We start from the raw sequence: 13836 nt of genomic DNA, 5'->3' as shown, positions 1-13836 counted from the left end.
CATCATGCTTCATGTCCCAAAACGTACTCGGGCTTGGAAAAGTCACTGCTCCGGCCTTGCACCCCGAAACTTAATTCTCCGGTCTCGCGCCCCGAAATGTCATGCTCCTGCTTCACACCCGAAACACCATACTTCTGCTCGCGCCCCAAAACGTAATTGCTCCTGCTCGCGCCCCGAAATGTCATGCTTCTGTCTGACACTCCGAAACGTCATGCTGCTGCATACAAACAGGAAGTAACACTGATGAAGAAGAGGGAGCATAAATAAAATACATGAAGCCATTTTTTATTTAATCAACAAGTTATTGACTGCTACAGAATTCAAAATAAGATCATGGTCATGAATATGAAAACACAAAGTACATTTTTGAATAAAACAAAATACCATTTTCATAGTATTGCTGCATTGGAAACTAAGCACAGCCTCACACATCCTACGACAGCGGATATATAAAAAGGAAATCTTGACAACCAGCTCTAAATCGTGTTGACATTAGATTGTCAACTGCCATACTCCACAAGGCTACATTATGGTATCATGCTGTTATAATAACATGTCACATTTAATTAAAGTCCTGAAATAAAGTGCTATTCCATTCATTAGTTTGTGAAGCACATAATGAACAAGAACAATTTTGGAAAGACATCGGTGCAATTGTGCAATTATAGACTGTCCATGTATAGCTACTCCATCAAATGTGACAGAGGTATTTTGACTTGAAAGGTTACACAAATTGAGATACATGGCATGGCTCCAATCTATTTCACTCGCAAATAGACATTTATAGGTGCAGTTCAAAACACCAAGTTAGAGGGCAGGGAAGACATGTACTATATACCCATACTGTACCTCTGTACCTAACCCTAGGACTACCACAGTTCCAGTGTACCATATACAGTATGTACCATACAGGCAGTCCCTCGGTTATCCAACGGAATCCATTCTGGAAGTAGCGTTGGATAGTGAAACCGTTGTAAAGTGAGTCCCATGTTAATCAGTGGCAGTGATCGTTGGATAACGCATTCAGGCGTCGGATAACACATTCCGGCATCAAAAACAGCACTTAGGGTTTGCATTGTAAAGCGGTGGATATGCCATTCGTTGTAAACTGAAACGTTGGATAACGAGGATTACTGGACCTATACCATCTGTAGGGGTACCCAACCCTATGACTACAATGTTCTGGTGTACCTATATGTACTATACGCGCACATTACCCCTGTACCTGTGCAGTATACTGTATGAAGGCTTTGGCATGTCAGAGTGTGAGTGAGGAAGCACAATGCCCTGCACTATTCTTATGCATATGTCATTTTATTAGTGATAGTGCTAGTGTGTAAGGGTGAGTTGGGGTGTAAGGGAGTGTTGTACGCTCACTGTCTGTGATGTATTACACAAAGCTGCACACGGTCGCTCTGTTGGGATCTTGAACAGTGATCTGTAAAGGGGGGAGGAGGGGGCAGCGGACAGGGGGAGAGAAATTGTAGGTGATGATATGTTAAACGTCTTCAAACAATTTATTAAAACAGGTTTTCCATGCTCAAGTAAAAGCCAGCGCGATCTGTGAAACACTGTGTCTGTCCTTCTCCGTTCCCTCGTGTTTTTGTTGGCTGGTTTCATTGGTGCACCGGTGGCCAACTGCAGTCCTCAAGGGTCACCAACAAGTCAGGTATTAGGGATATCCCTGCTTCAGCACAGGTGACTCAATCAGTGGTTCAGTCATAGACTAAGCCACTCATTGAACCACCTCTGCTGAAGCAGAGACATCCTAAAAAGCTGATCTGCTTGGTGACCCTTGAGGACTGGAGTTGGCCACCGGTGCTTTGGTGCATGAAAAGAAATCTACATTTAAGTTACAATAACGGCTGTGTTAGGGAGGGAAACCTACTCCGCTGAGCGCCTCATTGTGGGTTGCCATGGTAAGGCTGCAGGAGGGGCGTGAGGCCTATGTTTTACACTTAGAATACTTAAAAATCAAAATAGTTATTATTTTTTGTAAAGCTGCACAAGAGAGACATTAAGGTGAATACTTCTATGTTTCTATGTTTCTGGCTAAAAACATTTGTGGCAATGGCTGGGGTTTTAAGTAGCACCTGCTGAATCCGAAAGAAATATAAAACAGCTCAATAAATAAATCAGGGGGTGGGGGGATTATACACACACCGCAAGCATATTAAAGCATGACAAAGTGCTTTATCATATAAACAATTAGATTTCATGTAGTTTGTGATATCTTCTAGTGGAAAAAACATTAGACAGCGATTACAGTGCCGGCGACAGCGACACAGCGTCGCGTCAAAACAAATGCAATGTCGCCATCGCTCATACTGGACGCAACGGCGTGACAGAGCGACGGTGCGGCAGCGCAACCATAAATCTGGTAGTCAGTGGAATTTGATTTTTGGAGAGATGGTCTCCACATGTGGCTGGCTTTAAGCCAATCAGGGAGCTTCTCTGCCTGTCTGCCTTCCACCTTGCTGATGTCACTGGCCTTGCACCTTGCTGATGTCACTGGCCTTGCAGCCAGCAAGGTCTCTAGAATCTGAAATAAAACTTTCGCAATGGTGACGGCGACGTCATTGGTCACATCGCCGTCTGTATAAGCGCGGCCTTACAGTTTATAATAGATGAGGTTTCTTCTACAATGGCACTCAGGGCCGCTGACAGGGGGGACAGCTGGGTCTGTTGACACGGGGCCCGGCCTCCCTGCCGGCAACCCTACAGCTTCCTCTCTGCAGGAAAAATGGGCCCATCCCTTTTACTGGGCCCCTCCCTTCCTGCAGGACAGAAGGGCCCACACCTTTCCTCAGCACCATCGCCCTCCCTCCCCTCCTGCAGGACAGAAGGGCCCACCCCTTACCTCAGCACCGTCCATCTGTCCCTCCCTTAGGCTCCGCGGGCCTGCAGGTCTCTTCTGTGCACTGGTAAATGGTAAAAAGGTTCACAGCCTGACGAAGCACTTACATTGTGCGAAACGCATAGCTGAGCGTGGAGCTTTTTGGACTTGGAAGGACTCCGTATTCCCCAGCACACTACAGTCTGTCCCTGACTCCAGACGCGGTAATCAGTGGAACTGGCAGGAGCTAGGAGATTCGGAGAAGCCATCAGACTGCTCGCTATACACACCTGCATGCAGTGACTCACACATGGCCGTGTGAGTTTGATGTTATTATTATTATCTACCACACGTTAGTGCCCCTCCACACTCACCACGATTCCATCCTACTAGTAGTTTTTGATAGAAAGAGAGGATCCTCAAGACACCCATTATTCCACGGACTTACACATGGCCGTGTAAGTCTATGTTATAGTTGTGCTATCATATATTTCCTATCATCTGCTATACAGTTTGATGTATCCAATTAGGTTACAGTAATTCTACTGATATTTTGTCCTTTGTGTATTTCTCTTGTTCACGGCTTGCGCTCCCCACATCTGTTTTACCATTCATCACAAGGATCCAGGGAGATTCTACATCGGGTTGAGCCGCAACAGAGTGTCTCGGGCCAGTATTTGATCATTATTATTCTATTTATGGCATCTTTGCGTTTTCATTTTTTATTTATATAGTGTAATTGGGAAGCGCCCCAGTTCTTTTTCACCCTCTTCTGTGCACTGGCCATGTGTCTCTAGTAGGCCCACCCAAAGGCCCTACTGTAGGTAAGACCACATGCCCCAGGCCCACCTTATACCACTCTCTCAGGCCTACCCCCCAAGGTGTGTGTGTCTTATTGTGTGTATTTGAGGAGGGGGGCGTATTGTGTGTGTGTGTGTGTGTGTGTGTATTTGGGGAGGGGGCCTATTGTGTGTGTGTGCGTGTGTATTTGTGCACGGGGCTTGTATTGTGTGTGTCTGTCTGTGAATTTGGGGAGAGGGGCTTATATTGTGTTTGTGTATTTGGGGAGGGGGGCTTATATTGTGTGTGTGTGTATTTGGAGAATTAGGTTTATATAGTGTATGTTTATATGGAGAGGGGGCTTATATTGTGTATGTGTGTATTTGGGGAGGGGACTTATTGTGTGTGTATTTGTGGAGGGAGGCTTATAGTGTGTGTGTGTGTGTATTTTGGGAGGGGGGTTATAGTGTGTGTGTAATTGTGCAGGGAGGATTATTGTGTGTATTTAGGAGGGGGTTTATTGTGTGTGTGTATATTTGGGATTGGCAGCTTATTGTGTGTGTATTTGGGGAGGGGGCTTATATTTTGTGTGTGTGTGTGTGTATTTGAGGATGGGGTCTTATTGTGTGTGTGTGTGTGTGTATTTGGGGAGGGCGGCTTGTTGGGTGTGTGCGTATTTGTGGAGGGGGGCTTATATTTTGTGTGTGTGTTTGTATTTGGGGGGGTTATTGATTGGGGAGAAATACATGGGGTGACAGGGTGAGAGGGAGGTGTAAGGGAGGGGGGAAAGAAATAGTGACGGGGAGTGTGAGAGGGGGGGTAAGGGAGGGGGTGGGGGAAGGAAAGGGTGACATGGTGTGTTTCTTTGCGCCTATGCGCCTGTGTGCTCGTATCTGTGTTTGTGTGCCTGTGTACCTGTGTCAGTGTGCGCCTGCGTCTGTGCACCTGTGTGTCTGTGTCAGTGTGCGCCTGCGTCTGTGCACCTTTGTGTCTGTGCCTGTGTATCTGTGTCAGTGTGCGCCTGCGTCTGTGCACCTGTGTGTCTGTGCCTATGTACCTGTGTCAGTGTGTGCCTCGTCTGTGCACCTGTGTGTCTGTGCCTGTGTGTCTGTGTGAGTGTGCGCCTGGGCTCTTTGCAAATAGTAGCTGCATTATCACTTTATCTTCATGAACAAACACACCATATATCAGGGGATATGTCAAAAAAAATCTGCTGTGATTAACCATCTTCAATCCTCGATATTTGCTTTGCTGGTAAGCAGTTTTCACCAAAAGGTTTCAGATATGGAAAACTTTGTCAGTTTAAGTCTATTAATGACAAGAGACAAATAGTCCATTAAATAGGGATCTAGGGAACAGGATAGGTAAAACTGGCAGCACATCATCTACAATGGAAGGGGGAAAAAAGATTGTAAAACTGGCTATTTCAGATTTGAATTAAAACTTAGACATGAAGAATGAATGAAGAAAACAAACTGTACATCAATGTCATAATGACTTTTATCGAAATGTTTCGGGAGGGGTTTTTTCCACCACGAGAATTCAAGAATTGTCTAGTAAAAAGAAAATATTGTTCTTGGGAAATGATCTCAAATCTGGGAAGAGAATTTTAAACTTTCATTTGGAGTCGGCCAAAAACTTTAAGAATAGGCTTTTGTGTGGTCTCCGGCGTGGAAAACGTGATCTGGAACATATTATAAAGAGTAGGTTCTGAGGTTGCTCGGACAGGGTATGCAGAATTAGAAATGAATACATTTAGATGAACAAGTACAATTAAAAGACAGCAAAGACAATAGACTATTGTGGCAATAAAACAGATAAACTGCTAAAGTGAAATGTACATTGCTAAAACCAATACATTTAATTATATTTTGCTCTGGAAGAAGACAAATGCAGTTACAGTTAGATGGCTGAATAATACTTTTGGAATTATTGTGCATAATTGATTGTCATTGATTACAGATTTCATACACTCCTGAGAAGCCAACATACAATAATGTACACAATGAGTCAGATTAAGAGTATGTTTGACCCCAGAGAAAGTACTAGTTTGGGACCCCCATTCCACCACAAATACACAGATACAGGCATGTTACACACATGTAACCCTCCGTGGCCTGCTCCCTGCTCGGGAGGTTACACTGGTAGAGTGGTGCAGAAGGCGTCCGCAATTATTGACATTGTCTCAGAAACTGTCAGTGGTCTGCTGGTCTCCGCCAGGAGTTTTGTAGTTACAAACAGGACAGGCTTTATTGATAAGTTAATAGCTACAGCTTGTTCTCCAGGTGTATTACTGCATTCTTGGAGAGACACAGGGAGGAGAGGGGGAGGGAGGAAGGAGGGGTGGAGAGGGAGGGGGGTGAGGGAGGGGGGTGGGGGGAGAGGGAGGGGGTGAGGGGAGGGGGGAGGGGAGAAGGAAGAGGGGAGGGGGGAGAGGGAGGGGGAGAGGGAGGGGGGAGGGGGAGAGGGAGGGGGAGAGGGAGTGGGAGGTAGGGAGAGGGAGGGGGGGAGAGGGAGGGGGGTGGAGGGGAGAGGGAGTGGGAGGTAGGGAGAGGGAGGGGGGGAGAGGGAGGGGGGTGGAGGGGAGAGGGAGGGGGAGGGGGGAAGGGGAAAGGGAGGGGGGAAGGGGAAAGGGAGGGAGAGGAGGAGAGGGGGAGAGGGAGGGGGACAGGGGAGGTGGGTTACACCCGCACACACACGCATATATACACAGGCACACAAATATACAGGCATATAAACACACAGACACACATATGCAGACATAAAAATACACCCCCACCCCAATGCATATAAAAAAATAGACTTACCTTGGGGATGGTCTCAGGCCGGGCCCAGTGGTTGCGCTGCAAGTTGGGCATGACCTTTGACCAGAGGACCGGCAGCCGGGCCCCGGCTCTCCCCCATCTTCAGGCCTGTCCCTCACTCTGTCCCACACCGACCTTCCGATGTCAGCACACGCCGGGCCTCCCTCTCATGCCGGCGCGTGCCGGAAGCTGAGGCCCATCTTACTTCCGACGCGGTGACGTCAGTGAAGCCCGTCACGCACCAGCGTTGGAAGCTCGGCGTGGGACAGAGTGAGGGATAGGCCTGCAGCTGAGGGAGAGCTGAGGCCCGGCCGCAAGAAGACCGCCCGCCGGGATTGGCCAGAGGTCGGGCCCAACTTGCAGTGCCAGCCAGGCCCCCCGCAGCCACCGGGCCTGCAACACCTGCCCCGGCTCTCCCCCCCTGTTGGTGGCCCTGTTTGTGGTATGGGGAGAGCAGTGCACTGCAGGGTATGGGGCAGGGGCGTAGCTATAGCCCGGGGGCGCGCTCTCCCCCCTGCAGTGGCAAAATGCAGTAAGCACAGAGGGAAATCCCTTCCTCTGCAGGTGGGTGGGGCCTGGGTCAGGGGGCGTGGCTGGAGCTGCAGCCTGAGAGACAGGCTGGGAAAGGTGAGAGGGAGGGGAAGGGGCGGAGCCTCAGTCAGTGGGTGGGGCTGCAGCCTGAGAGACAGGCTGGGAAAGGTGAGAGGGAGGGGAAGGGGCGGAGCCTCAGTCAGTGGGTGGGGCTGCAGCCTGAGAGACAGGCTGGGAAAGGTGAGTGGGAGGGGAAGGGGCGGGGCCTCAGTCAGTGGGTGGGGCTGCAGCCTGAGAGACAGGCTGGGAAAGGTGAGAGGGAGGGGAGGGGTGGGGCCTCGGTCAGTGGGCGGGGCTGGGAAAGGTGAGAGGGCAGGGAAGGGGTGGGGCCTCGGTCAGTGGGCGGGCTATACCCTGAGAGACAGGCTGGGAAAGGTGAGAGGAAGTTGAAGGTGTGGGGCCTTGGTCAGTGGGCGGGGCTGGGAAAGGTGAGAGGGTGGGGAAGGGGCGGGGCCTCGGTCAGTGGGCGGGGATGCACCCTGAGAGACAGACTGGGGAAGGTGAGGGAGGGGAAGGGGCAGGGCATCGGTCAGTGGGCGGGGATGCACCCTGAGAGACAGACTGGGGAAGGTGAGGGAGGGGAAGGTGAGGGAGGGGAAGGGGCGGGGCATCGGTCAGTGGGTGGGGCTGGAGACACATGAGGGGGAGAAAAGAGAGAGACACAAGGGGAAAAGAGACAGACATGAATGGGATAAGAGACATGAAAGGGAAAAAAGAGAGAGTGAGACATGAGGGGAGTAGAGAGAGAGCGAAAGACATGAGGGGGAGAAAAGAGACAGATGTGGGGAGAAAAGAGAGGCAGACATGAGTGGGAGAAAAGAGAGAGAGAGAGAGAGACACAAGCGGGAGAAAAGAGACATGAGGGGAGAAAAGAGAGAGAGAGAGAGACACAAGCGGGAGAAAAGAGACATGAGGGGAGAAAAGAGAGAGAGATGGGAGAAAAGAAAGATAGACATGAAGGGTAGAAAACAGACAGGTATCATGGGGAGAAAAGAGTTACAGAAGAGAGAGGGAGAGAGAGAGGGAGGGAGGCTGGGAGGCATGGAGGGGGCGGGGGAGAGAGAGATAGGGAGGGAGGGAGGAAGGGAGGGGGAAGGAAAAGAGAAAAAGATGCTGGGAGAAGAAACCTCAGGTTGTTAGACAGAGGATGACATGGAGGGGAAAATATATGGGGGATTACATAACGAGAATGGCATGTGTGAGAAAAGAGAAGAGGGAGGACATACAATAAATACATGAAGGGAGAACAGAAAAAGAATGAGATGAGCAGTGTAAGAAGAGAAAGACATGGGGGAGGGAGTAATGCTGGGGGGAGACGAGAGAGAAAAATGCTGGGGAGGGGGAGGCGAGAGAGAGAAACATGATATGGGGGAGGAGAGAAAGGCATGCTGGGGAGTAGAGGAGAGAGGCATGCTGGTGGGGGGGGAGAGGCATGCTGGGGGGAGAGGAGAGAGACACTGGGGGGAGGAGAAAGATGCGGGACAGAGAGGAGGAGGGGAGAGAATGATGAGGAGGAGGGGGAAAGATGTTGAGGAGGGGGGGGGGTGATGAGAGAGAGAGGATCAGGGAGAGGATGGGGAAGAGGGAGAAAAAAATTGCAGTCAGAATTAATATTAATGGGGCCCTGAAATTTGAACACTACCTGTGAGTATTCTCACTTATCTCTACGGTGGAGGGAGACGGGTCTCAATGGACCAGTCCTGCACAGCTCTTGCAGGGATTATTTGTTCATAATCTAGAAATACTCAGAGGCATATATACACACACACACTTACATAGGCACATACAGATGTAGCAGACGTTATTACCCTGGCTAATGCAAAATAACGCACAAATAGCGCATGTGTTATCTCCTTAACCATTGTTTTCAATGGGTCTGGTGTTAAATAATGCGCCAGTGTTAACACAACGCTTCACATTAGCGAGGAATAATAATGTCTGCTACATCTTATACTGTGGCACAATCTAGAAGTAATAACGGAGAAGACAGAGCAGCGTGTACTGACATGGCATCTTGTTTTACCCGATAATATCTAGTAACTCCTAAGCACCCCGGCCTCTGTCTCCTTATCTGTCCTCCTCCGCTCTGTATCTCTTCTGTCTTCAACAGACTCATGAAGACTCTGCCTGTGCGTTACACCGTCTTTTAACACCAGTAAATTGGCTTCAGGCTCCAGTTGGTGCTAAATGGAATGGGCATTCGGACATGAGCCGTGACGCTGCCTAGTGATACAGAATAAAACCGGAGTATCAAATCCCTTATTAAATGATTATAAAATACTTTTACTCACAGAAAAGACATCCCAATGAAAATCAGGGTTATTTACTAAGGGTAACAAAAATCAGAAAGGATGCTTGCAATTAACCCTGCGTTTCCTAAAGGTGTTGGCCGTGGCATGCCACGTTATTAACAAAAAGAGATACCGGCGCCTAATGAGTCCAAAAATAATGGAAACCTGGATGTCCAGTTGAAATAGTCCCAGTCCCAAGATGATCTACAGTCACTAAATCTTTGGGTGCTCCGTTAGGACTTCATGCAGCGGAAGTGGAACATGAAACGAAAAAAAAAGATATTTAGTGCAACACAGCTATACAAATTATACAGACATAAAATTGCAAACTGGCTGGCACAAGGAGACAAGACAAACAGACACAACTAGACAAACAACACTAAAGCAAAGCTAATGATAAAAGTTAAATAAACATACAGTGTTATGCTATGGGGCGTGCGCTCTCTCTCTTTTTCTGTTTATATATATATATATATATATATATATATATATATATATATATATATATATATATATAGTGAGGTAGGTTTGGGTTTTGAGCTTACAAGGGTGGTGTGTGCGTGTGTGTTAGTTAAATAACATATTTCTCCAAAATGGAAAAAAGACCAAACCATGCTAAAAATGGATATATAAGGGCATTTTGAAAATATATATATAAAATTATGTTTTTGGGTCAACGAAATGGATCTGCAGCTCTCAAGCAAAAGACCCCGTGGAATAATGTGTACCTTATCAGTATGTGAAGTTTTGCTTAACACTTCCAGTTTGAAGATGTGATAATATAAGTGAAGCTGTCATACCTATTTGTGGGCGTCCAGCCCACTTTTTTTGTTTCACTAATTGTTTACACCATTTAGAAAGCATTTGAAGTTTAATTTAGGGTTATTACATTGGGTGATAATTCACCTGAACATATTTACTTGGATCTCTAAGAAACACAGAGGAACATAAACGTATAACTGAATAAAATGGTGTTCCCCTTCCCGTCTGGAAACCATGTTCCTCTGATAACTAAGTTATAATATTGAAAACAACTATATGTGAAAAACATATTTTTGTCATGCATGCTCTGCAATTACATAGAGGGGGGAGAGCTGGGCCAAGTGTGACGGGCCCGGTGGCTGCAGGGGGGCGGCTAGCTGGTGCTGGAAGTTGTGCTCAACTTCTGCGTCCGGCTACTGGGTCTGTGGTTGCCGCTGGACTTCCGGCTCTTCGCTGCTGCAGGCCTCCCTCTCTCTTCCACGTTGGGCGTCTCTCTCTTCCGCTGGTGTGCACCGGATGCTGGGCCTTACTTCTGGGCAGGTTAGAGTCGCCCGTCATGGGAGAGAGATACAGGCCCGGCAGAAGGCCAGCAGCAACTGGGGAGAGCTGGGGCACCAGTGGCCTGAGACCATCCCCAAAGTAAGTGTGTGTTGCATGTATTTGGGGGAGGGGTGTTGCATGTATGTTGATTGTGTGCCTGGCAGGAGACAGATGCCCGGTGTGAGAGCGGCAGGAGAGGCCTGGCATAGGAGAGGCAGGAGAGAGATGCCCCGTGTGAGAGCGGCAGGAGAGGCCTGGCATAGGAGAGGCAGGAGAGGCCCGGCGTGGGAGAGGCAGGGGAGGATAGCCGCATAAACACAGTATAGCTCAACCCCGTTACAACGCGAATCTGCTTATAACGCGATGCAAGCGTGGCTCCCAATTTTTGTATTTATGAATTCTTTACAACACGATTATTGGTGTCTTAAATACTTTATTGTACAATGCATACAATTGTACATTATTTCTAACGAGATCCGCTTATAACGCGATGTGATTCTTTGGAAACCAAGCACAGCGTTATAATCGGGTTGAGCTGTATTAAGATTTTGGCTCCAAACAGTTGAAATATATTGGGGGTAGAGTCCAGATATACAAAGCCGGTGGTGCACAGCCAGAAAAAACAACGCTGGACGTGGTGATTGGTTAAAAGACATCAAGGTCGAGTCCTGACAGATCCTCTAACGCGTTTCACACAAAGGGGGCGCTTTGTCAACGAGTTTAAATATATTGACCATACAAATAGTGAGCTAAATAAAAGCTTCTATCCCTTGGTTAAAAAAAATACCCTTCATTTTTTCATAAAAGCCTCTTGTTTATGAACTCAGGAGACATTTAGTGTCAACTCTCTCAATGTGAATCAGGCATTCTTACCATCGTCTATTAACTTATACACTGTGCACCGTAGATTCATGGCCTGGCATGCTGCAGTCCATTCGTTTTTACGATGAAGGGTAAGCTCTGATTTACTCTGCATCCCCCTTCTGAAGATCTAGAACAGCCGGAACACGAGTGTGGGACGGGATCTGTGCTCGCCTCCGACGCGGCTCCTACACAAGGTTCTAATTCATTACCATTCCGGAGACATAAAGCAGCAATTTAGTATTCCAGAGGACACAGCTGTGTGATATGCTAGGCAATTTCAGACAGATTTAGCGTCCTTTTCTTGCCTTTGAATAATAGATGCCCTTCGGAATAACCGGCTGTGTAAAAGTGGACTTTAATAGATTCTAAACTTTGTAAATGTGGGGTTGCTATCACCGTGGCTGGAAAGGATCTGGCTGCCTGGAGATTAGCAAAAGCATCAGATTTGCTAGAGAGCCTGTAAAGGCGATGAGTAGGGCAGCCCGGGCGCTTGTTATTTCCCTGTGTTGATGAGATTCATGCATGACTCCAGAGGAGTGATTGTGGAACACTTGCTGCTGCAGGGATGGGGACTTGTTCAGGGCATTTGCATACAAAACTCTCCTGCAATTACTTGGAATTTGCAAACATATCAAATAAAAAAGGGAGTTAAAAGGCGTAAGACATGGGTAAACGGTCTAATGCAGATGTGAGCAACTCCAGTCCTCAAAGGCTACCAACAGGCCAGGTTTTCAGGCTCTCTCAGCTTCAGCACAGGTAGCTCAATCAATCCCTGCTTCAGCACAGGGTGCTCAATCAGTGGCTCAGTCTTCTGAGCCACTGATTGAGCCCCTTGTGCTGAAGCGGGGATATCCTGAACACCTGACCTGATGATGGCCCTTGAGGACTGGAGTTACCCATCCCATGTCTATGTACTAATAAGCATCACAAACACATTTTGTTGTGCTAAATTGGCGCACGGAAATCTCATTTAAACGCACCAACTTGAAATTGCTCAACCTGCACCATTATTATAAAAAAAAAAATTTTTTAATTCTTTGGCCTCACAGAAATAGACTGCACTGAGCGTACAGAGGTTAATGGTATGTTAAAAAAAAATGATGCATAATTTATATGAAGGGTTCATATTCTGTCCCAGGCTCGCTGTGACTTAGGGCCTTATTCAGAAAGCCTCGATAAGGTCCTTATCGAGCACTTATCGACCAAAATGGCTACTCGTATTCAGATAGCCTCGATAAGTGCTCGATAACGGCCTGTATCGACGCAAAATTTTATCGCTATCCGAAATTCGCCGACTGAGCAGCGATCAGCCCCTTATCAACCATTTTCGGATGGTTGATAAACTCGTGCGATTCAGAGACCCGCGAGTCGGCTGTCGCGGCCTATCGCAGCCCGAAAAGGCGGTCTTCTCCCCAAATCCAATTCACCACAAATTTTTGGATCAATTGGTGGGGAGATGCCTCGATGAGCTGCGATGTGTCGGGACTTAGAAAAAATCAGGCCCCTTTCCTGCCTCGGATTGATGCCGGGGGTCTCCGGAGCTGATAGCCATTAATAGCAGCTCCAGACCCCCCCGGCATGCATCCGAGGCAGGAAACATGCATGTACAGCAACTTCATTACCTTAGCGGCTAACCGCTAAGGCAATGAAGGGGTTAAACACCCATGCCAAGCTTACTGTAAGAAACATACAATACAATACAGTGGCTAGCTGGGATGGGTGAAGGGGGAATTTGGCCCTTAGTGGCTGTTTAGGCATTGCGGGGGGGTTGCGGGGGGGAGTTAACCCCTTCATTACCTTACCGCTACGGTAATAAAGGGGTTAACCCAACCGCTACCCACCCGCAAGGTCTAAACTTCCATCCTTAGGGCAAATAGCCCCTTCACCCACCCACATTTACCCTCAAAATGGTTAACAGTCACCTGACACAGTGGCCATCTTGGATTTAGTGACGTCATGTTAAAGGGAAATTAAGCACAGCCATTCTGATTGGCTGGCATCATTCCCTTTAACATGACGTCACTAAATCCAAGATGGCCGCTGTGAGACAAGGTAGTTCAGCCAATCAGTGTGGAATTTGTTCCCACGAACTGATTGGCTGAAATACCATGTGACAACGGCTTTGTGACGTCATCTTAAAGGCAAATGAAGCACAGCCATTCTGATTGGCTGGCATCATTCCCTTTAAGTGACGTCACAGCAAAAAAAAAATTGAAGTCTGCACATGGTTTTAACAGTCAATCAGGTGGCTGTTAACCATTTTGAGGGTAAATGTGACGTCACAAGCCATATTTAAGGCCGTGATGCCTCATTTGAGCCCAAGAAGCCGACGAGACAGCATCGGCTGGGATTTAACATGGGGTATTTG

General features: G+C 47.8%; 2 long non-coding RNA genes across 3 annotated transcripts in view; both read right to left on the bottom strand.

The window, feature by feature from the left end:
• Positions 1-5149: 5149 nt before the first annotated feature.
• Positions 5150-9731, bottom strand: LOC142502276 (uncharacterized). Of its 2 annotated transcripts, none has more exons than XR_012803708.1 (3): positions 9468-9731; positions 9018-9234; positions 5150-5300 (listed from the first exon to the last, which is right to left on the bottom strand). It is a non-coding gene; the product is annotated as an uncharacterized LOC142502276 (long non-coding RNA). The 2 variants fall into 2 exon arrangements; XR_012803709.1 differs by having other exon boundaries at positions 9035-9234.
• Positions 9732-9738: 7 nt separating this feature from the next.
• Positions 9739-13836, bottom strand: part of LOC142502277 (uncharacterized) — a 28527-nt gene continuing 24429 nt past the window's right edge. Inside the window, exon 3 of the long non-coding RNA XR_012803710.1 lies at positions 9739-11665. This is a non-coding gene — a long non-coding RNA (uncharacterized LOC142502277). The remainder of the gene's footprint in view (positions 11666-13836) is intronic.

Source organism: Ascaphus truei, chromosome 9, assembly GCF_040206685.1.
Source record: "Ascaphus truei isolate aAscTru1 chromosome 9, aAscTru1.hap1, whole genome shotgun sequence".
Taxonomy (NCBI): Eukaryota; Metazoa; Chordata; class Amphibia; order Anura; family Ascaphidae; genus Ascaphus; species Ascaphus truei.
This window is presented reverse-complemented; position numbering and strand designations above follow the sequence as displayed.